Source organism: Pelodiscus sinensis, chromosome 1 (assembly GCF_052426305.1).
Source record: "Pelodiscus sinensis isolate ZL-2025 chromosome 1, ASM5242630v1, whole genome shotgun sequence".
Taxonomy (NCBI): domain Eukaryota; kingdom Metazoa; phylum Chordata; order Testudines; family Trionychidae; genus Pelodiscus; species Pelodiscus sinensis.
The window spans coordinates 196,436,408-196,459,343 of NC_143052.1; the positions used below are offsets into that span (position 1 = coordinate 196,436,408).

At 45.6% G+C, this 22,936-nt stretch overlaps 1 long non-coding RNA gene across 1 annotated transcript in view; it reads left to right on the top strand.

Moving 5' to 3' along the window:
* Positions 1–22,718, top strand: part of LOC112543825 (uncharacterized) — an 82,538-nt gene extending 59,820 nt beyond the window's left edge. Inside the window, exon 3 of the long non-coding RNA XR_016348086.1 lies at positions 21,731–22,718. This is a non-coding gene — a long non-coding RNA (uncharacterized LOC112543825). The remainder of the gene's footprint in view (positions 1–21,730) is intronic.
* Positions 22,719–22,936: the final 218 nt, after the last annotated feature.

Here is a 22,936-nt window from a genome sequence, read left to right on the forward strand (position 1 = left end):
CGAAATAATGTCCAGCTGGACGACTTCTTACTCCACCTCCTGCAACCCTCATTTTACAAAGAGAAAGGGAAGTCAAAGAAAGAGTGTTCTTCTTTGACTTCCTGCTGTGTAGATAGTGCCAAAAGACGACTGAAGCTATTTCGACTTAAGCTTTAAACCAGTGTTTCTCAAACTGTGCTCCGCGGAGCTCCAGGGCTCCGCGAGACATCTCCAGGGGCTCCCGAGGTTGACTAACTGGAAACATCGATAGGTACAACACATACAATCAATGGACCGCTGGGGCTTCGCATAATTTTTTACGCATATAAAGGGCTCCAGAGCCCAAAAAATTTGAGAACCGCTGAGCTAGACCATTGACGTAGCTCAAGCTAATTCGACTTTTGCCCTGATATGTAGATGTACACTCAGTCTCTGCAGAAGAGGCTGCTGCTATCAAAAGCTGGTTTAGCACTTCAGCAAACTCTTGTCCCAGATGCTTAGCCAATTCAAACTACTGAACTGGTGGAATTTTCTTAAAAATTTGGCAGCAAACACATATTGCTTTATTTTTTTATTGAATGTAAATAATTTTAATAACTTACAACAAGGTTAGGTTATAACATAGGTTGACAATTTTAAATTTAATTTTAAATAGGTCAATTTTATAAAAATAACCCTGCTATGTGAGCGCTTAGCATCAGAGTGGAATCCCAGAGTACTCCTAATCTATGGACTGACTTGATCAGTTGTGAGATAGTCTTCTACTAATGACAATTGGATCAGGGCCGCAAGATTGTCAAAACACTTTCCTCTGTCCACCAGCATCATTTTTGTCTTGCTGGGGTTCAGGGTCAACCAGTTCTTCTTCATCCATGAACTGATTTCCTCGAAGCACTGGGCCAGCTTGGTGGCAGTGGGGTTGTATATGATAAAGGATCGGTACCATTGTGTGGCATCTACATATTGCTGACACTTGATCTCTTGCCATCTGACCAATTCACCTAGAGCTGCATACAGGCATTGAAAAGTTTGGAGAATTGATCTTCATGGGACTCCACAAATGAGGGGCTGTGATTGTGCAGGTCCAGTTTCTCATTTCTACTCAGTAGCATACTGGGCACTTTACAGAACACACACATGCCCCCGGGGGATTCCCTCATCCCAACAGAATCCTCTGCTGCTTCATTGTGGTAGCTTTTATGCCCTTTTTGTGCTGTCAGAGCAGGACAAAGAGGCTATACTGAGTCAGGATCTGCTTCTCTATTCATTACCGTACGTTAGGAAATTTAGAGTGTGTGAGTTCCTCCCAAATGCTGGTGTCTTCCTTGCTGTGGTGTCATTTTTTACATTAAAAAAACAAACAAAACCTGGTCAAGTAAGTACAGATTCCCCACATTTATTTCTTACGTTGAGAAACCGTATAAATACATATTGTTAAAAGCACAAGGGCAGCAAGAAGGTGAAGGAAGGCTCCTTTTGCTCTGAAAAATCAATTACTTTTCAAAGGTGATGAGTAACAGCAGTACCCATTGACTTCAATTTGCTTTGTTGATGCTGTTTAACATCTTTGACATTCAGGACATTATTTGTGTAGTGGCTGGCAGTAGTGTGGGCCAGTGGTTAGGCCCCCAGCCTAGATAACCTGGATTCTAGTCCCAGTTCTGCTAATACCATTGTGTTACCTTCAACTAGTCACTTCACCACTCTGCCTCAGTTTCCCTACCTATATTTTAAAAGAAATGAGGGCTGATAATGATCTTTGACCTCCTGTGTAATGCACTTTGGTCTATCAAGGGAAAGACCTCAATTAGGCTACATCTACACTGAACTGTAGTTGGAAATAAGATATGCAATTTGAGCTATGCAAATTATGTATCTTATTTCAATCTTATTTCGATATAGCTTATTTCATAAATTGGTGCTGTCTACACAGCACCAAATTTTGAAATAACCCTCTATTCCAAAACATCCCTTACTCCTTGTGGAATGAGGTTTACAGGAACATTGGAATAGCAAGCCCGAAATAACGGGCTTGCTGTGAAGACGCAGGATAGCTATTTCAGGATACTCCGGTATCCCGAAATAGCATTGCAATGTAGATGTGGCCTTATACACTGTTTATCTTGATTTTCCATTGCTATGACCAGTGCTATTCATTGCCTATTAACAGTAACCCTGTTCTTTATTGAAATTAGCTATTGCAGTGTGAAAAAGAATGCTTTCAAAGGCTTAGATGGGGTGTGACTGATTGTCTGAACTATCATATAATGCTTTGTTTCCTACCATTTATCTAAAACTAAATGCCAACTGTGTCTGATAACCAAGGATACAGCAAAGCAGGAATACAAATGCAAATTGTTCTCATATAAAGTATACCCATATTTTCTAAAGTATCTTTTTCTTCACACCATGTTTTCATAATTTCCTTTCCCAAGGTGCCTTAAACAAGGTTTCTCACAGCTTTCAGCTTATCTTCCTCAAGCCTTCTGTCAGTCTCCCTAGTCGATCATGTGAAGCATTACGGGCCCCGCTGACACAGTTGGAATGACTTGTGTTATTTTAAACAAAATGGAGCAGGCAGGTGATGTAAGATGCAGATGGTCTCTTTGTCATGTGGGAAGCTGCTGCCACTTGCTGGCGTCAAGTCATGTTTGAGTGGAAAGGTTTTCCTACCATATTCTTTCCAAGGAAGGTTTCAAGGATGAAACATCATGAGATATGTTGATGCCAAGCCCAGACTGGAGGAATTTTTATTTGCAATCCAGGAGCTTCTTTACAGCTGCTTTAGAGTCCTGAGGAGCCCTCAGGGAGTAAAGTGATAGTGATTTCTATCACTTTACTCCCTGTTCCATTCCACCACCACAGGGCTGCTGAATCCTAGTTCTCAGACCCCAGGAGAGACCTGAAGGCTGTGTCTAGACTGGCATGATTTTCCGGAAATGCTTTTAACGGAAAAGTTTTCAGTTAAAAGCATTTGCGGAAAAGAGCGTCTAGATTGGCAAGGACGCTTTTCCGCAAAAACACTATTTGCGCAAAAGCGTCCGTGCCAATCCTGACGCGCTTTTCTGCAAAAAAGCCCCCATCGCCATTTTCGCGATCGGGGCTTTTTTGCGGAAAACAAATCTGAGCTGACTACACTGGAACTTTTGCGCAAAAGGACTTTTGCCTGAATGGGAGCAGCATAGTATTTCCGCAAGAACACTGACAATCTTACATGAGATCGTCAGTGCTTTTGCGGAAATTCAAGCGGCCAGTGTAGACAGCTGGCAAGTTTTTCCGGAAAAGCGGCCGATTTTCCGGAAAACTGGCCAGTCTAGACACAGCCGAAGAGTTTAAGCATTTCCTCCACTGGCAATATGAAAGCAGGCAGTGATTCTCACTTCAAAGACCAAGCTAACTAGATCCTATAATCAGTCCATCATCTGATCTAGGTCTGTGAATGGAACCTAACATTCAAATGCACAATCAATTGTGTACACTGCTGAGTTTGTGTAAGGGGGAGGGGAGGGGGGATGGAATTACCTGCCAGCTCCTTACCCCAAAACTACAGGTGGACTGGGTATGGTGTTTGATATATAGTTTTAACAGGAGACCTAAATAGAAAGGAGAAAGATGCTGAATTTTACTAAAGTACTTTTTGAATGCAATGTAAGTGGCGCTTAAAATCTGCTGACATAAAACAATCCACGGGGAGGAGTGAAAGGGGAAATGGAAAGAGGGCCAAAATAATCTTATGTCCAACAGCGAGTTACAACTGCTGACAGGGAATGGACCTAGAGGGGCGTCTTACCTCCCAATGTAACTTAAATATCTTTCCTGCATGATCAGTCAAGGTTTATTAACCAGGTCTTTGAAGCACAGTCAATAGGAAATTCTAACTGGCTTGTTTTTCAGGGTGGAGAAGAGTGTAGTTAGAACTGCCATGGCATTGGTTCTGTACTCAGACAGACAGGTTTGTTTTCTTTTTTGCTGAGATCTGTACTTGTGGCTACTAATCCTTGCCACCTGCAGAAGGTATTTCTAATTACAGCCCAAGCACATCTTGTGCCAGTCAGCAGGTCCTCAAAAGAACCAGGGAAAAGAGCCGAAATAGTTTTGCAATGAAAGCAGGATTGAAGAGAGAATGTTGCCCAACTGATCTCTTCTCCATTCTGGCATCAGTGCTGGGAAACAGAACCACAATGTAGAGAACAGGGGTATTAATCCTGACTAAATAACAGACAGCGTTTCCTACTCCAGACTGTTTTGGGGAGCTAATTACACAGACTCCCAAATCAAAGAATTATAAAACAATCTGCAAATTATTGCAATGTTGATTTATTGGCAACCCAAACCGTGACATATGGTCCTTCAGTATGGTATGCCATTCAACAGGGGTGCTAGTGTAGCTCATTACGCAAAGTATTGACGTTAGTAATGGTAAGAAACTGCTTATAGAAATTTTATTTTAGGTCGTTTCCCCGTTTAGTCACACAAGAAGAAACTCAGTGATTCAAAAGGATGCTGCTTATTAGGCTCTTAAATGTAGTTTTGTTAGACAAAGGAGGTGAATCACATACACACAAACACACACACACACACACACACACACACACACACACACACACACACACGAGTGTTAAAATAACAGTACTGATGCTTAAGTTTATAGCCTAATAATGGAGAGGGTTCTGTGTGTCATTTCTTACACAGCTGAAAAAGCCAACTGAAAAAAAACCATACAGAAATTCCATTACATGGCATCATACTGTCACCCACATCAATCCTCAGCAGGGTTGGAATCTTTAGATCCACCTCCCAGATCTCTGTCATCTGAGCTAATGGAGTAACTGACAGCAGTAGTAGGTTGGCATCCTCTCTGTGGGCAGGCTGCAGAGGAGGGGTAGACTACTGTAGACGAAATCCATCCTTTGGATGAATCAGGGAGGCCACCCCAGGCCCTGTGCTTTTGGGTGCCCAGCAGCAGCCACCCCATCCAACCTATGGACAGGAGGGACCCAGGATATTACAGAGGGCTGGTGCAATGGCAGAAGGGGTCGCCTCCCCACAACCTCAACTCACCACACGGGTGGCAGGAGCCGGAACAGCCCGGTAGCCCGCTCTGTGCACCACACTGCCCTCCTGGCCCACTGAACCTCGCTTCTCAGCGGCGGTGAGAACTGAAGTGCCCTGGGATGGGACGTTCTGCTTCCCACCACCGATGAGAAGCTAGGCTCTGTGGGCTGGGAGGGCAGTGTGGTGGGACAGAGCAGGCTGCCGGGCCACTCAGGCTCCCGCCACCACAAGGTAAGTGGGACAAGGTGAATCCTGTGGCTGCGGCGCCAGGCTCCTTGTATTCCCCCGACCTGCATTGCTTGGGAGAGGGGGGTAAGAGAGTGGGGGTAGATCAGGAAGATGCACACCCTTTTCTATGAAGTTTCACAAATATTTGATGACAGCAGAATAATAGTGAGACTCTGGGGCACAGTATTCTCTAGTGGCCATAGACTTCTCTGTCCATTTCTTTGCCTTGCCTGCACTCCAGCTTACTTCTGTGCTGGATAATAGAGCCCTGCAAATCCACAGATATCCACTTTATATCCGCAGGTATCCATATCCGCAGATGTGGACACCCGCAGCTCATTTTTGCAGATATTGATGTGGATGCAGATACAAATTTTGTATCACCCTGCAGGTTGGAGGATAACCTCTTTATATCAATGAGTATCCACATCCGCAGATGTCAATGTGGATACCCGCAACTCTTTTTTTTGCGGCTACAGATGCAGATGCAAATTTTGTAATGTGCAGGGTTCTAAGTATAGACCACAGTTCAGTCCTTCCACAACCTGTATGTCATAGATAATTTTTTTTAAAGGTAAATCTCTGAGAGAATGAAAGTGACAATCTCTAAAGGAAAAAACTTTTAGTAAATCTATGTCTATACACACAAACACACATCTGTCAATTCCTAAGAGTATACTTGTAACTCATATACCAGTTATGAATATTGTCAATAATACTTTTAATAATAATACTTTCAAGCAGTTTCCCCAAGTTTTAATACCTGTTAATATCATTCAAATGTAAAATATAATTATGCACCTACACATCCATACATGCATTCCCCTAGGGCACTTCTCTGAAAGGATTTACTCTTTGCAGTCTCAGAAGAATTGCATCCAACCCTGCATTGGTCATGCCAGCTCCTTCAAGTTGGCAAACAAGTAATAATCCCACAGCCTCCTTCAAGACGCCCTTCAAATTTTGTCATGCCAGGCTCAGCACGGCAAGGGAGCCTGCAGCCTAATGCAGCAAAATTAGCCAAATCCCTGGAATACAGTTCTTATAACAGGTCCAGTTACCAGGTTCACACTATTTATGTCGTTGAGTCATTACTGACTTTGAGTTCCCATTGGATCCACTCTCAGGGTATGTCTACACTAGCCCCCTATTTCAAATTAGGGAGGCTAATGTAGGCATTCGAAGCTGCAAATCAAGCCTAGGATTTAAATATCCCATGCTTGATTTGTATTTTCCCAGCCAGTTGCCTTTTTTTTTTTTTTTTGAAATGTACAAGTCCAGACTAACTGCCCGCGTCTACATGTGGCAGGGACCCAGTATTTTAAATTAAAGCCCTAAATCAAACTACCTGTTATTCCTCCTGCAAGGTTAGCAAAAGTTGTACCACTCCCTCCAGTTTGGGGCCACACACTAACCTCTAATGCACCCATCCCTCCCCCTGAGCCAGTCCCCCCAATGCCCCCCCATCCCAATGCACTCACCCCTGCCTCAGAGCCAGACCTCGTAGCTAGCGCCTCCCCCCCCCCCCATCCCAATGCACTCACACCTCCCCCTAAGCCAGGCATCCCCACCGCCAGGAGCGCCCTACCCTACCAAATCCCACCCCCTCGCAGAGCCATGCACCGGAGGAACAGGACGGCTGAGTAAGTTAATCTTACTTTTAAAGTGCCTGCTCCTGCTGCCCGGCCGCCTCAGCTTGCAGTGTGTAGAGGGAGGCATCACGTGGCCAGCTCCTGGGTCTCTGCTGATCATGTGGGCCAGAGCAGCATGCGCTCCGCTCCCACCCCAGCCTGGTGCTCCCCTAGCATGGCGCCTGGCAACTGCCTCCTCCTGCCCCCTCTGCACTACACCTCTGCCGTGCTCCTCGCTCCCCCACCCCTGCCAGACACAGCAGGGGAAAATTGTTGCCGACGGGCTTCTGTCTGAGGGAAACAGGAAATACCAGACTTTTCACATGTCTGGTATTTCCTGTTGGATTTTTTACCGGACCAAGCCCACAAATACCGGACTGTCCGGATGAATACCGGACACCTGGCAACCCTAGTAGTATAGTTCACAGTACAGTGGTGACCAAAGAGATCCCTATAAACCCATCTATCCACCCAGCAGGGACTGTTTGGTGAGATCCATGCAAACTGCTGGGCCCTTCTTTCAGGAAGGGCTCTACCAGAAAGAGGCTCCCTCAGACCCAGGCCTGTCACATCCCTGTTACAGCTACTCATATCCCAGCACCCCTGTGTAGCAGGACTGCAACAGTTCCTTATCCTCCACCTTCCCTTGTTTGTTGCTTCTGCCTTTTGTAAACTGTAAGCTCTTCAGGGGCAGGGTCTGTACTTTCACATGTTTGTACAATGCATAACACAAGAGGAGGCTGATCCTAGTTTAAGTCTCAAGGTATTTCCTCAAGAAAAATAATAGGGGCTGGCTAAAAAATTTCCAATTAAATTGTTTTGACCAAAAAAAATGGATTTAGAGGCTTGAGAAAATTATGAACTGTATTAAAAAAAACCCAAAAATAAAGTATGGAAAATGAGATATTGGGTTTGGTTTATGGGCAAAATATATCAGTATTTTAATTTCTGCTTCCACCCCTAAAAAAGACAAACTAGTCCATGTGAGCAGGAGGAAACATAATCACTTTTGACCACCCTCCTTCTAATAAACAGTTTCACAGCAGTGTGGCTTTGCTCTAGTCTCCAGGACTTCACCCTGAAGGGAGTGTGGTATGAAAGGCCACTCCAGCATTGCATAGGTCTGCACTGATAGTACAAGCAGCCATCCAGGAGAAAAACACACACCTCTATAGGACAAAGGTGGCTGAGTGCATGGTCTCTAAGGGTATGTCTACACTACCCCCCTAGTTTGAACTAGGGGGGGTAATGTAGTCATACAGAGTTGCAAATGAAGCCCGGGATTTGAATTTCCCTGGGCTTCATTTGCATAAAGCCGGCCGGCGCCATTTTTAAATGCCGGCTAGGTCGGATCCCGTGCCGCGCGGCTACACGCGGCACGGACTAGCTAGTTCGGATTAGGCTTCCTAATCCAAACTAGCTGTACACAAGGCGTACAGCTAGTTCGAATAGGAAGCCTAATCCGAACTAGCTAGTCCGTGCCGCGTGTAGCCGTGCGGCACGGGGTCCAACCTAGCCAGCATTTAAAAATGGCGCCAGCCGGCTTCATGCAAATGAAGCCCAGGAAATTCAAATCCCGGGCTTCATTTGCAACTCCGTATGACTACATTACCCCCCCCTAGTTCAAACTAGGGGGGTAGTGTAGACATACCCTAAGGGTGTGCCTACACTGCACTGTAACTCAAAATAAGATATGCAATTTGAGCTACACAAATTGTGTATCTTATTTCAAAGTAGCTGATTTCATCGTTTGTCGCTGTCTACACAGCACCAAATTTTGAAATAAAGCGCTATTCTGAAACGTTCCTTACTCCTCATGGAATGAGGTTTACAGGGATGTTGGAATAGCGGGCCCAAAATAACAAGCTTGCTGTGAAGACACAGGATAGCTATTTCGGGATACTCCAATATCCTGAAATAGTGTTGCAGTGTAGATGTAGCCTAAGAAAGGCTTCTATCTCCTCCATGTACAGTCTGAGAAGTCATAGTGTGGAAACTGGTGTTGAGTTTCAAGTGAGCTGTTTGTCTAACCATCCTGTTGTAGATGAGTAGTAGGAAAAGGGGGGGGGGGGAGAAACCATATAAACAAGCTGCCATTGTGTAAAGAAGTAAGCAGATGGAGGTCGTGATCAGCTGCAGCTCTTACGTTGCCACTGAGTTAACATGACATTTCTGACATGTTGTTTGCCAGCAGTGACTTAGGAAACGGGTTGCATAACACGGACAAGAGAGAGGGGGACACTGTAGATCATTACATTTTCCCACATAAGGCCTGGCTGACACTCAGTGCCACAGAAAGGTGCAGCTACATGCCAGCAGCAGCGGAGAAATGGGGCAGAAGCATTCACTCATTAAAGGCCCAAATCTGACGAGCGCAGAAGGGGAAGGGATAAAGGGGGCAAGTGCTCTGGGGCCTAGTGATTCAAAAGGGCCTAGGGCTAGGATTGCCGGATGGTTTAACCAAAAATACCGAAACCCTCCCCCCTACAAAAAAAAAATGGGGAAAAAATTCTGTTGAGAAAAAAAAAGGGAGACCAAAGTTGTTGAGCAAAAAAAAAAAAAAAATGACCTCTTTAAGAAAAGTCTTTACGCTTTTTTTTTTTTGCCAGCGGCCATCTTGTTTTCTTGATCGGAGCCAGAAGGCAGCTTCCCTGTGATACCAGGTAAGTGGGGGGTGCAGGTGCCCGGGGTCAGGGCGGAAGGTGGGGACTGGGCCTGGTTGCTGAGTGTGCATAGGGTTGCCAGGTCTTCGGTATTTACGCCTCCTGGCAGGGAAATAATATCAGAAAATACTGGGCATTTTAGGTGTCTGGTATTTTCTGAATTTTTTTACCGGACAGGAGGCGAAAATCCAGGGCTATCCAGGTGAATACCGAACATCTGGAAACCCTACCTGCGGCTCCCGACTACCACTGATGCTACTGTAGCAGCAGCACTGGCTGGAGCCCAGGCCCTTTAAATCACAGCATGGCGCGCTTCGGGAGGCTCTGAGAGCTGCCGCTGGGGACGGGGGATGCGGCCTGGTTATAGAAGCTAGGGTTGCCAGGTGTCCAGTATTGACCTGAAGAGTCTGGTATTTTTACCTCCTGTCCAGTAAAAAAAACATCAGAAAATACCAGACACCTAAAATGTTCGGTATTTTCTGGATTTTTTTCCCCTGCCAGGAAGCAAAAATACCAGGCACCAGGCAACCCTACCACACTCACCAACAGGGCTCAGCCCCCGTTTTCCCCACAGCCTCCAGGCTCTTCCTGGACTCCCTCCCCAACCCCCCCGCCTCCCCCGGGCCCCTTTCTCCTCTGCTTACCTGGTTCTGTAGGGAAGCTATCTTCTGGCATGGAGAAAGAAAACAAGATGGCCACCAGCAAAAAAAGCCCCAAAGGTTTTAAAGGGGCCATGCTGGGTTTTTTGTATTTTGAATTTTTTTTTTTTTTTTTTTTTTTGCTTAACAATTGTTGGGATCCTTTTTTTTTTTTTTTTTTTTTGTCATTAACTTTGGTCTCCCCCTTTTTTTTCTCAGTGTTTTTTTTTGGGGGGGGGGAATTCAGTATTTTTGGTTAAACCATTTGGCAACCCTACTAGCAGCTGGCTCTAGCCCTACCCCTTCTGCTTGAGACCCCACTCTTTCCAGGAGCATGGAGTTGCTACCCCCCTCTCCCCCGCCTTGGCCAGAGGCCCAGCAAATCTGTCAGCCACCCTGTGACACAAAGATGAGTATTGCTAGTAGCAAAGTAGCCCTTAGGGGCACCTGTTAAAATCAGGGGCCTGCTGTATGCACAGGCTATGTCTACACTGCTCCCATTTTGTGCAAAAAATATGCGTGGAATATTGCTATGCCTCATTTGCATAATTAATTAGGCATTTTTTCAGGAAGAACAGCTCTTGCTCAAAAGCCTCTTGCACAAAAATGGAGCCTCAGTAGTTATGCAAATGAGGCACGGTGATATTCCACACTTCGCCTCATTAGAATATTGTTTGCACAAAACGGGGGCAGTGTAGACATAGCCACACAGAATAGAAAGACAGTCCTGTCCTGGGCAGCTTACAGTTTAAGAGCCTGGCTCAAAGCCCACTGTAGTTAATGGGAATCAGGCCATAATAAGCCCGGGCAAACAAACTTCAGAAGAAAGACAGCAAGGTGGCTGACGGCACAGGCAGATGAAGTGATTCACAAAGGTTACTTCAGAAGCCGCTGACAGAGCTAGGAAATGTACGCCACTTTTCTGAATGCCAGCCTGTTGCCCTGAGACCAGCCTCTTTCTCAGTTACGTGTATGAAGCAGTGTCTTTATTTTGCTGGGTTAGTGATCTGGAGGCACAGAATGAGGTGACTGGTCCATCTCTATACCTTTGTGCGGTTATTGTTCTGAGCCCATCTCATAACCTGATGATTATTTCTCAGTGTGTGGTCAGAGTGTTCCCACAGGGTCTGGTTGCCAATACACAGGAATGTAAAAGGAAGGGCAGAGAGAGTACAAGGGGTCCCACTCCTTCCATGCCACGGGCCCAACATGGACATAGTAGTCAGGTCTACAGTAGGGGGCAAAGTCAAACTAAGATACGCAAGTCCAGCTATGTGAATAGCGTAGCTCGACTCGACCTACCTTACTTCAAGTTACCACGGCATCTGCACTGTGGGGGACTGATAGGAGCAACTCTCCCATCAACTCCCCTTACTCTCCTTACTCCGGTGGAGTACCCGAGTTGATGGAAGCACAATCAGTGTCTGATTTAGCGGGTCTTTACTAGACCCACTAAATTCAGCCTGAGAAGAACGATCTCTAAAGTGCCAATCTCCCAACAAATACGGACAAAGCCTCCCCCTCCCCAGAGCACTGGGCCAGCTTCCAGGCAGTGCTGCTGTGACTGCTATAGTCTCTGGGAGGGTGTGCCTAGGTAGGTGGCAAGATCATGCTGTACTTTCTTCCAGGCTGGTGGATGTTCTGCCCCACTTCTCCAGGAGGCATTATGCACAGCTATAAAGCTCCACCCTCAGTGATACCATGGTGTAGCCTGTAGCCTTAGCCATGGGTGGTTTCTGGATCCACCTGCTTCTACTGGCAGAGCCTCCAGAGAGGAAACTGCTCCTGGGAACAGAGTACAGCAGCATAGATTGCCTGTTGCAACACCTTTGGTGCCAGGTGGAGCCCACAAATTGGAAAGAGGTAGCAAGGGAGGATCAAGTTCAGGGCACATGGGATAGGTATTGATTCATCCATCTCCTGGAGAACCTCCTCTTGAGCTGCAGACAGAGCTTAAAGCTGTCCTCTACTTGGGTGGATTCCTTGCATAGATGCAGCTTGTCTATGTGCAAAAGGGGCCAGAGTGCAAATCCTGCATCCACAGGAGTAAAGCAAGCCCCAGTAGTAATAAAAGAGAGCTTATTTGCAAGTAACAATTGAGAAAAAGAAAAGCTCATTCAAGGTTGGTTTGGACACATTTTTGTTTACATCTTTTAACACCCATAAACTGGAGGAGCTGCTATCCTCCTACATAAAAATCTGCCTTTCCAGAGATAAAAGGCTAGCTGATGACAAATGTATCCCTCACTAATGAATTATACTGTGAAAGAATTAACTGAGGAAGCACATACATGCCCCCTGCAGCTGATCAGAATTGCCTCTCTTGTTTTGTCTGATATTTGCTCTCCCCCTCAGGGTATTCTTGTTCTTGGAGGAGATTTTAATGTTGTCCCTAATCCCTGTTTGGACATACTTCCAGCCAGCCTGAAACCTTTTAAGGCTTAAAATGTATAGCACATCAGATATGAGCTTTTTATAGGCAGCACATTGGGCAGACATTAAGGGTACATCTAGACTACGTTCTTTTGTCAAAAGGAGATATGCAAATTTGACTCTAATTTGCATATTTTCTTCCAATCGCTTTTTTCAAAAGCGTTTTTTTTTTTTCGAAAAAGAAGGCAGTTTAGACGCAGTTCTTTCAGAAAAAAAAAACCCTTTTTTGAAAGAACCCTTCTACCTCAAAAAATGAGGTGTGCAGGGTTCTTTCAAAAAAGGGGGCTTTTTTTTCCAAAAGAACCGCATCTAAACTGCCTTCTTTTTCAAAAAATCCACTTTTGAAAAAGCAGTCAGAAGAAGATATGCAAATTAGTGCCGAATTTGCATATCTCCTTTCGAAAAAAGAACATTGTCTAGATGTACTCTTAGGGATATCTTTCTCTTCTGAGAAAGGGCCTGATCCTCTGAAATCACCAAGGGACAGATTTTCAATAGACCTCAGCACCCAACATCCCCTCCGGTTTTCAAGGTGAACTGCTGGGTGCTGAGCACTCTTGAAAACCTGGCCCTCGATGATAAAATCAGCCCCAAAAACTATATTGTCACATGCACAAATATTACAGAGATTGCTTTGGCTGTTAGAGGATGACAAAAGCAGAGAAAATGCAAGTCTAAATGGCTAGAAAATGAATTTTTAGAAGGAAGTCAAATCTCTAATCACAGTCTGTGCTAGAACCTCAACTGGTGTGAAATGGCATATTTATTAGGAGAGTTCTTTGAGCTGTGACATTTACAATAGTAAGGAGCTAGTGCCCTAGCTATAAAATATACACCAATCCCCATTTTTAATGATGTCATAAATCCTCACTAAAATGTAAAAATATTGAAGATTTTACTTATTGTCCCATTTCTGTATTAAATGTGGACATCAGGATTAAGGCCAACATATTTCCTAATAGCTTTTCTCCTATTTAACCTTTTCTTGCTCATCTAGATTATCTGTTTTCATTCATCATATTGCAGCTGCCAATAACATTTTAAAAATCTATTAAATTAAATATCTATTATGTTCACTGAAGTCAGTGAGGCCCCTCTTCTCAGCCTTGGCTCTGAGAAGGCTTTGACAGAGAATGTTGGAAGTATGGACCAGATTCTCAGCTGGTGGAAATTGACATAGCTTCCCTGAAATAAACTAGATCAGTTTACACCAACTGAGCTTCTGGCCCCTAACATATTTAAAGGCTTAAAGCCTTTAATGCTGGGCCCAAGTTTAGACCCAGAACTGCTCTTTTCATACAATTAACCCAAAGCCTGTGTTACTCTGAAGTCATGTCTACATGGGAAACTTAACCTAGTGGAATACTGCTGCATATCCTTCTACTCCCTGATCATAGACACTCTGAGTCAATTAATGTCACATTCTCTGATTACTTAAAAGGAAAAAGCAGAATGGGACAGGAATGCCCAATTTCCCAATTTATAGGATTATTTATTAAACCTTTAATTATTGCCCTTAGATCCCACTCAGATATCTTGAGGATTAGTACTGGCCCTTCTACATATAAAGTATCTGTATTTGCAGATAATCTACTCATTTCGAAACATCTTTGAAAATTACATTTTCTTCTTCTTAGCTTTTCAACAATATGGTGTATTTTACGGTATGAAAACTAACTTACAAAAAAATAAAAATAACTCTACTGGAAATTATGACACATTGTTTCTTACTCCAAGATTTTCTAACCGGTTAGTTGCAGCTAGGTTTCTGGCTGAAATCAACTTCATCTTTAGAGATCTCATTAAACATATCCTCCTTAATAAAAAATGTGTTTCTGCAGCAGCCAAGGAGGAAGACTTTGCCCTTGATATCTCTTCACATAAAAGTTTAATCTTTTTATGAAAACGGAATATGCTACTCATCTTATTTAGTCCTTTTCTGGTTTTCCCAGTGTCTTTTCCCTTAAAATTAAATATTAGAGAACTATGTATGGAGAGGGGGGAAAAACACAAGAATAAGCCTAGCCAAAATGCAATCATCTAAACCAGATGGATTGTCTGATTTTAAAAAGTAGCAATATCCCTTTATGTTTTATTGGAATGGCTCCATTATAATCCATCTGCAAACCCTTACTCACTTCAGCATTAAATTGCCCATCCCCTTACACTGATAACACCTAAATATGTGGGTTAAATGTGAATGTGCCTCTAATGCTAAACAAATCCCATCATAATGTAGCCCAAGGTCCAGTGTGTTTCAGCAGCAGCCCTGGGAACTACAAGTTGTGGACTACAAACTGCAGCATGTCGGGAGAACTTCCTGCTTCCTGCCAGGATGTGCCCTCTGCACCCAGCAGGGTCTCAGCAAGGACTGTGCCATCTTGTTAGTCCTTAAAGTGCTGCATAGTCCTGTCTTTTGTTTCAGCAAGACCAGACTAACACAGCTACATCCCAATTACTGTGCTAGAAGCAGCACACAGGCTGCATGCTGAGAGGAGGGGCTGCTGAACTGTTTTCCTGTTCTATGTTTTTTACAGGTAGGACCAAAAAGGGCTATAGAGCACCCTGAGGGTACGTCTAGACTACATGCCTCTGGCGACAGAGGTATGTAGATTAGGCTACCCAGCATAGGAAAATGAAGCAGCGATTTAAATAATCACCGCTTCATTTAAATTTAAATGGCTGCCATGCTGAGCCGATCAGCTGTTTGTCGGCTCAGCGCGGTAGTCTGGACACTCTGCGGTCGACATCAAAGGCATTTGTCGACCTCCCAGGTAAACCTCATCCCAGGAGGCATACCTGGGAGGTCGACAAATGCCTTTGATGTTGACCGCGGAGCATCCAGACTACCACGCGGAGCTGACAAACACCTGATCGGCACAGCGCGGCAGCCATTTAAATTTAAATGAAGCGGCGATTATTTAAATCGCCACTTCATTTTCCTATGCCAGGTAGCCTAATCTACATGCCTCTGTCGCCAGAGGCATGTAGTCTAGACGTACCCTGAGAGGAGTTTAAGTGACACAAAGGGAGAACCTGGACTTGGTTATGTGGGGTTTAGTTACTGTGGGAGTTGGAACATGTTGTAAGGGGGCTGTGTTGTGTGCTGTGCCCTCTGCCCCCAGCAGGGTCTCAGCAGGGACTGTGCTAGAAGCAGCACACAGCCTGCATGCTGAGAGAAGGGGCTGCTGAACTGTTTTCCTGTTCTATGTTTTTTACAGAATAAAGCCTGTTCCAAGTGATTTGTCGGAGTGGGTCTGGTCTGAGGTGCACTCACACATACACAACGCAGAGCACACCAAGCAGCCTCAGGCCTAGCCTCCCATAGTGGTGTAAGAAGTCACAAGGCTTCCCCTATGCTGAATAACCTCACACTGGGCTAGCCAACAGAAGGGGTTACAATAACAATCATCATCCAGACCTGGCATCACTACAGTTTTGACTGCGGAGATAGCACAATCTCCACTGCGCCTAGAAAAACTCTCCTGTACAGAGTGGGCAAACAAGGGGCTGTTTGAGTTCTTTCAGACACACTGGGGAAACCAGATACTTACGCAAAGTCTTAGCTGATTCTGTGCTATCACAAAATCAACCAGAGAACCAGATGGTGGACATAACAAGAGTGAAGACGGGCAAGACACCATCCGAAGGCGGTGTACTGAACTGTGCTAATTCCCAGACTGACCATCAGGAGACATTATGGTGGTGTGTCTGCCCTGCGACATTAGTCTATCCCAGGGGCTGGTAACCTTTTCAAAACAAAGACCCAAACTACATCAGAATTCAGAACAAGTGGTCAACAAAGAGCCATATAACAATGCTCATTTGCATGACTTAAAAAATACAATTTAATATTATTGATAAAATACTCACAGACTTTATTTAATGGGACTTCTGCATCTTTTTGCACATTTCTTTGAAGTTTACATCATAACTGGTCAAATGTAGGTTCATGCATGTGTAAGCAGGGGCTGAACTGCTGCTTGCTGTCAGCCAGCTGAAAGGAGGGGTGGGTGTGCCCACTACAGTTGTTTAGCTCTACAAGGTAATTAACTGTTAACTGTTGACATGTAAACACTGCTCAGGAGAGAATCCAAGGTGTGGCTATGTAAATCCCATTCAGCCAGGGTTCAAACTCCTCTTCCCCAGGGAATAATCTTAACTTACAATAGGAGCTTGCCATAGCATGGGATAGCACACATTTCTCCAAGATTTGCCCCAGGGCTTTTGCCCAATCATCTGCTGAGGTTGCTGCCTCTGAGCTAGAGGCTTCTGGGCCAGGGCCCAACAAACCTGACAGACAAGCCATGATACAAACAGTAATGCCCTCAAATACAAATCACAATTATTTCCCACAACAGCAACTCACTCAACATGTGCTTGCGAGGGGTACTGACCCAGTAAAAGTCGTTACCCCATCCACAAGTTGGAGTTCCTGGCCTTGAAGTGGGCCATCACTGAGAAATTTCGGGACTATTTGTACGGTGCTAATTTCCAGGTATGGACAGACAACAACCCACTGACTTATGTACTGACAAGTGCTAAGCTGGATGCTACTGGACAACGATGGGTGGCCACCCTGGCCAGCTATGAGTTCAGCATACAGTACCGATCAGGGAGAAACAATGTAGATGCAGATGCGTTGTCTCGGCGTCCACAGCCAACAGAAATTGGTGAGATTCCTGTAGACGGAGTGAGAGCTATCTGCAACGGTAGTTATCAGAAATCCAAGGCACATGAGAGTCCTCATGGGTGTGTTGCAGAAACACTGGGCCTACCCCCTGAGAGTGTACCCTCTGTCTCCGTGAACTACATTATGTTGGACCAGTCCCCCTTGCCCAGGCTCAATGCTTCTGACTGGCAGAGAGCACAGCTGCAAGATGTCGACATCCGTAACACACTACTTGCAAAAAGAGAAGGGAAAAGCCCTAGTGCAGTTGCCACATCCACCCCTGAGGGTAAGCTACTGTTGCGGGAGTGGTGCAAACTGGAACTAATACAGGGGGTGCTGCACCGGATCACCGTAGATCCTTTGCAAAATCGACGAACGCAACTAGTGCTACCAAAAGAGTACAGAGCCTTGGCCATGAGAGCCCTGCATGATGATTTTGGGCATTTGGGAATGGAGAAAACCCTGGAACTTATCCGTAGTAGGTTTTACTGGCCCCGAATGGCTGAAGATGTACGAAAAAAATGTGAGACCTGCGCCCGATGTGTTCATAGGAAAACTCTGCCTATCAGAGCTGCTTATCTGGAGAATATCACCACCAGCAGGCCTTTGGAGCTGGTGTGTATTGATTTCTTGTCTTTAGAAGTGGACAGGAAAAATATGGGGAACATTTTAGTAGTGACTGACCATTATACCCGATATGCACAGGCATATCCCACACGTGACCAGCGAGCCACTACTGTGGCACGAGTTTTGTGGGAAAGATATTTTTCAGTGTATGGTCTCCCAACTCGGATACATTCTGACCAGGGGAGGGACTTTGAGAGTCACCTCTTGAAGGAGGTGCTACGATTGTCCGGAGTTAAGAAGTCCAGAACAACACCTTACCACCCCCAAGGTGACCCTCAGCCTGAGCGGTTCAATCGGACTCTACTAAATATGCTGGGGACTTTACGCCCAGACCAGAAAGCATCCTGGAGCCAGCATGTCGCATTTTTGGTGCATGCCTACAATGCTACAAGAAATGATGCTATAGGGGTCACCCCATTCTTCATGATGTTTGGAAGAGAACCGATGCTGCCTATAGACATATGCTTTGGAGTATCAGGAGATGGCGAGAGTTATGAGACACACTTGCAATATGTCTCCCGATTACGAGAAAAACTGCAGAATGCCTATCGCTTGGCTACTGCAGCTGCCCGGAAAAATGCAGACCGTAATAAACACCGATATGATGCGCGAGTGCGCCCACAAGAGCTCCAACCTGGGGACAGAGTTCTGCTACGAAATATGGGTATTGCTGGCAAACACAAGATTGCCGACAGATGGAAGGCAATGCCTTACCGGGTGGTGGAAAAACTTAGAGATCTACCGGTCTACAAGATTAAACCAGAAACTGGGCCAGGGCAAGTAAAAACAGTACATCGGAACCTTCTGCTGCCTGTGGGAGAATTGGTAGGCGCTCCTTACGAAATGGACCATGACATGGGGCCTCAGCGAAAAAGAAGTGTCCGGCCAAGTCAACCACCCATCATGTGTGGTGAGTCCTGTGAAGCTAATCTCCCTCTACCCAGCACCTTTGAGAGTGAATCTGAAGAGGAAGATGATCCCATTGAGTATACTGGGATGCAGACCAGATTCCGGACTCCATCAATGAGACATGGAGAGAGCTCCACTTCTTTGGCTCTGAATCCTATGGCTGAGGCATTTAGGCCTGTGGAAGGAGGTTCGGTGTCCTCACCTAGACAAACCTCGGAGGATGAGTTTGTCCCATCTACATCTTCAGAACTTCTGGGAGAGGAACAGGCTTGTGATGACACACCTGTGTCAGTGGACAGAGAGTATGTTCCAGGGGAAGGTGTCCCCAGTGCCCTGGACATCCCAGCATCTCAACAAGAGGTGCAACGGCATGTATCTGAAGAGAGGGTACCTACACATAACCCCTTGTCAGCCCTACCCCCAGAAGAAGTCCCCACAGTTCCTGCTGTGCCTGTGCTCGATAGGCGTGATAGGGTTATAAAACCAGTGAACAGGCTAACTTACAATGCACCAGGAGTGGTTAGTGAGGATGTGATACACCTGGCACACAGGCTGGTAGAGGCCATAGTGGGGTTCCTTAGACCCTTTGAAGAGAACTCACGTTGCTGGTATAATCAGGAACATATTTTGCCGGGACGGCAAATTTTTGACTGGGGGGAGGATGTAAGCAGGGGCTGAACTGCTGCTTGCTGTCAGCCAGCTGAAAGGAGGGGTGGGTGTGCCCACTACAGTTGTTTAGCTCTACAAGGTAATTAACTGTTAACTGTTGACATGTAAACACTGCTCAGGAGAGAATCCAAGGTGTGGCTATGTAAATCCCATTCAGCCAGGGCTGATGGAGGGTCAGTGTTGGAATGGAATGTGGAGAATTGTATATAATTTGGGACTGTTGTGGGGGTCACTAATCATGCTACCCCTAAATGTGGGAACTGTCAAACATGCCACCAGTGCTTGCAGGAGAGACACCACCATCATGGAAAGAGGTCTCGGAAGAACAAGCCTCCCCCCTTCCAGAGTTGAGTAGACAGAGCTGGGGGAAAGGGTTAAAGGACTTGAGTCAGCCTGCTTCACACCTACCAGGTGTGAGCTATAAGACTGGCCCAGCCTGCACCTTTCCCCCTTTGTTTTAAGGACAGACCTAAAGCAGACTCCCTGAGGAGTCTTTTTGTTTGCTAGTCCAGTGAAAGCTGGATTCATTTGAGAGCTGAAATCACTGGTTTGGCTGAGAGTTGAAATCACTAAGCTGAAATCACTGGTTTGGCTGAGAGCCAGACCTTCTGCAGCCAGTAGAGTGGCAGCAGGCGAGGAGCGGCGACTAGCGGTGTGGCGTGGTGCGGCGGCAGGCGAAGAGCGGCCATTAGCGGCGTGGCGTGGAGCGGCGGCAGGCGAGGAGCGGCCATTAGCGGCGTGGCATGGAGCGGCGGCAGGCGAGGAGCGGCGACCAGTGGCGTGGAGCGGCAGCAGGCGAGAAGCGGCGACAGGTGCCCAGCAGAGCGTCCAGAGGTGTGGGACGAGACAGCTGGTGAAGCGTAGCGGAGTTTTGTATAAGGTGCCCCCTATCTATCTCCCCACCCCCATTTCTACCCAGGTTGGGAGGTGAAACCCTGCGGGTGAACTTTGGGACTCTGGGTGGCACAGAGACTTTTGGGGAGTCGGTGGACTTCGGGCGAATCTTGGCCGGGGTGGGGGCTCATGTTTGGGTTATGAACTCTGTTTGTGGTGTTTTCTCCAAGCTAATGCCGTATGAATTCTTCCTCTGTTTCATTAAATGTTCTTTCCCTACACTCAGACTCAGTGCTTGCGAGTGGGGAAGCATTGCCTCTCAGAGGCGCCCAGGGGTGCGTGAATTTCCCAGATCACTGGGTGGGGGCTCGAGCCGGTTCTTTGTGAGATTGACCCCAAGATATTGAACCCAGCCCTGGTTCCTGCCAGGCCTACCCGGCAGAAGGGCTACACATGCATTCAAGCTACATGAGTAATCATGCTTTTGTAAAACTTTGAATTTTTCATTTTAATATAAAAAGTTGCATGTATTTTGGGAATAACAAAAGAGCCAGATTTGGTTCCATACTGAGGTTGCAGATCCCTAGTCTATCAGCTTCTTCCTGTAAGAATCAAACTAAGAAGCAAATTCTCCACCCTCTTATAGAGATGTGGAGAATCCCCAATCAGAATATCTGGTACAATTGCATTGCTCAGGTGGGGTTTGGACGGGCAGACATAGATGTTTGTCCTCTGTCTGGTTGTGCTAAGAAGGCCAGAGGGGGGTCCCAGTGGAGGCGTAGGGAGAGAGAATGCTCTGTGAAAGCTGATCCTACCATCTCTCTCTTCCTTCCATAGCAGAAGGGTGACACTGGAGTTCCAGGCTTCTTACCATTGCAGGCTATTCAAGCTAGGAAGTGAGCTAAGGATTTGAGCCTCCCTGCTTAAGATCTTAGTTTTTGATCCCAAGTATATTTCTGAATACATTTGCAGGTGAAATGTGTGATTTGTGGTCCTTTCGTGTGGCTGGTTATACAGTGCAGAGCAAGCAAAGAAGATGAGCTTTAAAAGCTTTCAAGTCACTAACACTGTCTTTCCTCAAGGAAATTTAGTCTTAATTTATGGATTGCTGACACTAAACAAACTCAGAAGATATGCAAACAAAAACTGGTTGCTTATCATGAGTTAAAGACCCAGATGTGCAGTCTGATAAATGCCATGCAGATAGGTTGCTTTATGGTACATCCCCACAGCCAGACTGACAGAAACCTGCAAATGTTATCAATGTCAAGATGTGTGTGGTGTTGTGACATTAAGAAGAGCTCTGTGTAGCTCAAAAGCTTGTTTCTCTTACCAACGCAAGTTGCTCCGATAACAAACATTACCTCAACCACCTTGTCTCTTCCATTTCAGGAACCATATTTATTCTCGTTAAGGATCAGACTCAGCCTTGGGGTGCACATGTCTGTGAAGAGATGACTTCACGCCTTCCCCCCATCACACTATTGGATTTTAATAGAAAAATGCAGCTCATTGTTGCACCTACTGTTGTGTGTTTGCACCAAATTCTGTGCAAAAAAGGCCAAGTAAGATGTCTAATGAAAGCTTATGCTTAACTCATTTTATTTATGCTACTCATATACATATATGATTTTTGTATGTGAAGTTATGAATATGGGCTCTGTACTTGTATTTTAAATGTTTTCTGTCTGGAAGGCAATAGTACACATGGACCACCTATTGTGAGGGGCAGTTGCTCAGTGCTGTAGACAATAGCTCATAAGTGTTGCCAATTGACACCTGAGGAGCACACAATGGCCCCTTGCCAAAGGAAAACATAGCTGGGTACCCTGTGGCTTCTTGCCTAAAAAAGACATGGTGATCATGTGATCAGCTCCATTTTGGGAGCTACCATCACTCAGGAGAACAGTGGATTTCCCGCCGCATGGGCGAAATTATAAAAGATCCTGAGGTTCCTCCATCTTTGTCTTCACTCCTGCCCTTCTCTTCAGAAGCACCTTTGCTAAGGGCAGAGAGCCGGGAAGGATTTGCTGACCCATCCTAACATAGGATGTATGCCAGAGACTTCTAAGCCAGCAGTTTGTTACATCTCTGCTAAGAGTCTGCATCAAGAACTTGGTGATTGATGTATGTAATGTGCTTTCTTTTACAATCCTACTCTCGACCTTTTCTTCCTTTTCATTAATAAACCTTTAAATTTTAGATTCTACAGGATTGGCTTAGTGTGCTCTTTTGGGTTAAATCAAAGATGTAAATTGACCTGGGACTGTGGCTGGTCCTTTGGGGCTGGGAAAACGTGTTCAGCATCAGTGAGATTGGTTTTAAGCAATTTGCCCTGATTTGACCCTCTCAGTGGTGCCCCCAGACACCCTGTTATATTACACCCCCTCCAAGGCTTCAGTTTCTGAAAGATGCCGCACATAATAAGCCATCTGCATCATCTTTCATGAGTTGTGTCACCAGAACTTGGTCTGTCCCTAGCAAAGCAGGAGACTGAGTCTCCTTTCACAGTTACAAAATAGAAGTGCCACCACTGAAATTAGTAATCAATCAAACCAATGGAGATGTAAAACTGGCATAAGTAAGAGGAAGAGTAGA